We start from the raw sequence: 2,880 nt of genomic DNA, 5'->3' as shown, positions 1-2,880 counted from the left end.
AACCTATCAGACATTGTAAAGGACTATGTCAGGAATAACTTCTACTAAAACGTAATACCTAATTTTGGGTGCATATTCATTTATAACGTTTTTAAGTCGTAAAATTTACAATTTTTAGATATTTTTAATTCTGCAACTTAGGATATTTATTTTAGAGACAAACTTTCAAATAGAAAGTAATAGGAAATTAAAAAACCTACAATTTGAGATATGGCAATTTTAATTTAGTTAATTCGTTATTGAAAAACAGCCCGCGAAAGGTCCAAAAAGTAACTTTTACAATAAATAATGCAATTAAAAAAACAGCCATTTTGGACCTTTCTCGGGCTGTTTTTCAATAACAATTAACGAAATTTAAATTGCTGTGGTTCAAATTGTAAGTGTTTTAATTTCCTACAACTTTATATTTGAATGTTTTTCTCTAAAATAAATATCCTAAGCTGCAGGAATAAGAATATCTACTACTACTACTATCGGTTTACAGCGTTCTCCGGCGCCTTCCGACTCCTAGCTGCCATTCTCCATTCTCCTCTAGTTCTTTTTCAATTCCCTCCCTCCAACTTCTTCTCGGCCTTCCTCATTACCTTCTCCCCTGTGGTGTTCACGTTAAAATCTGTTTAGGGATCCTGTATCTGGCATTCTCTGTACATGGCCGTACCACATTAGTTGTTTTATCTTTATGTCATCAATTATTGTAAACGTGACTCCCATCATTTTTCGTATTCTCTCATTTGGTATCCTATCTTTTCTTGATTTGCCTGCTGCTCTTCTCCAGAACTCCATTTCTGTTCCTAGTAACATTTTCTCTGTTGTTTGTTTCATTGGCCAAACTTGGTATTGTATATGAACTGTTTGTTCGCTTTAGATACTGTTTGATCCCACAGAATGCCGTTCATCATGGATATGGCTTTTCTACCCTGTATGTTTCTTTCTTTTATAGCAGCATCGAGTGTTCCATCTTGAGTTAACTTCATGCCCAAGTACTTGTACAATCACAGTGTTTAATTTCTACTCCATCGTCTAATGTAATGTACTGCTTTGTCCCTCCAATACACATGGCTTCAGTTTTCTTAATGTTGACTTCGAGGCCCCATTTGTTATATTCTTCAATTAGCTTCCGCATCATGTAACTCAAGTCGTCATGATCCTGAGCAATCAAAATTTAGTCATCACCGAAACATAAAGTGTTTAGTGTTGTCTCGTTATTGAGAGGGATTCCCATGTCATTACATTTTCTTTTCCACAGCTTGAGTACTTGTTTCAGATAAATTTTGAAAAGGGTAGGCGAAATACAACAACCCTGCTTCAATCCTTTTGTGACTTTAAATCCTTCAGACATCCTTGATCCAGTTTTAATTTTTGCAATCGTTCCATTATACAGACTTTGGACTGCTTTAATAAGACCATGTTTAATGTTGGTTTGCTGTAGGGTTGATCATAGTTTGCTGAGGGGCACACTGTCATGTGCCTTTTGTAAGTTTACGCACACCAGGTGAACTTCTATATTGACGGCTGTTTTTATCTCAATAACTTGCATAATACAGTACAAGTGGTCTACTGTGGACCGCACAGCTCTAAAGCCAGCTTGCTCCTCTGCTTCTTAATCTATATATTCATTTTCTATTTTGTTCTTAATACGTTTCCCATACATCCTACTTATTGTGCTGTTTACTGCTATTCCTCTGTAATTTTCACACTGTTCCTTGCTGTTCTTTTTGTCGATAGTTGACATGATAGATAATTGTCATTCTTTTGGTAATTCGGTACCATTTAAGCAGTCTTGAAAGAGTTTTCTTAGCTGTTCCTGGAGTTTGTCTGTACCGGCTATTAAAAATCTCTAAAAATTGCAAATTTTACGACTTAAAAAGTTATAAATAAATAGGCACCCAAAATTAGGTGGAACATTTTAGTAGAAGTTATTCCTGACATGGTCCTTCACAACGCCTGAGAGGTTTCAAAAATTCCTGAATTATATCCTGAAATCGACCTGTTTTTCACCCACAGCTTGGACAATTATTAATCTAACGCTTTTGTAGGAAGACTGAAACTACTGCTTAACCATTTTTTAACGCTATAGACTAATGAAAATCCTTGTGGTAAATGTTAAATGGTGTGCTGCGGTGAAAAATTGTTTAAATTTTTCACTACTGCCGAGGGTTTCGAAATTTTTGGTATTTAAATGTTGTACAAAAAATGCTTAATATTGTTCAATAGCCCATATTTGGACTTCAATGTTGTAACGTTAAGTGGATATATTTTACAGGAAGACCATTATATCAGATGTTTTATTGTTTTTTGTGGTCTTAAAACTTCCTTATGATTGGCTCCTTCTGTAAAAACATAGAATAAACTATAATTTTTAGGTGTCGAGTCATGGACAATAAGAAAAGTATTCTTGACCTTCATTTGGCTGTAATATGGAGTCTCTGAATTCATGTGCAGTATGTAAAACGTTATGGTATTTAAAACGTGTGTAAACACACGTTCTATCCTCTCTCCATTAACAGCTGTCACTGATCTATATTCACCTTCTCAACTCACACTTGACATGACGTCTCTTTGGCAACTTCTTTCAGTGACCAGGTTTACTCATGTTTGAAAATGTTTTAAGTTCTCTGCCTATTTTGTCTTGCATAGTGCAGCATTTACTGAAAAATCACTAGAGTATAACAGATCATCATTTCTGTGTCTGATTGACTTAAAGAAAGCATTTGACAGAGTAAGACTCAAAAATATAACCCATCTTCTGTAGAATAGAGAAGTTCCTCTAAATATCATAAAAACTATTGAAAACATCTACCAAAACAACAAAATGGAAGTCAAAATTTGGACACCTTGCAGAACATACAGAAATACACAGCGGAATAAGACAGGGGACTC

This window comes from Diabrotica virgifera, chromosome 10 (assembly GCF_917563875.1).
Source record: "Diabrotica virgifera virgifera chromosome 10, PGI_DIABVI_V3a".
NCBI classification, from domain to species: domain Eukaryota; kingdom Metazoa; phylum Arthropoda; class Insecta; order Coleoptera; family Chrysomelidae; genus Diabrotica; species Diabrotica virgifera.
The sequence above is the reverse complement of the archived record's forward strand: the minus strand, read 5'-3'. Positions refer to the sequence as shown.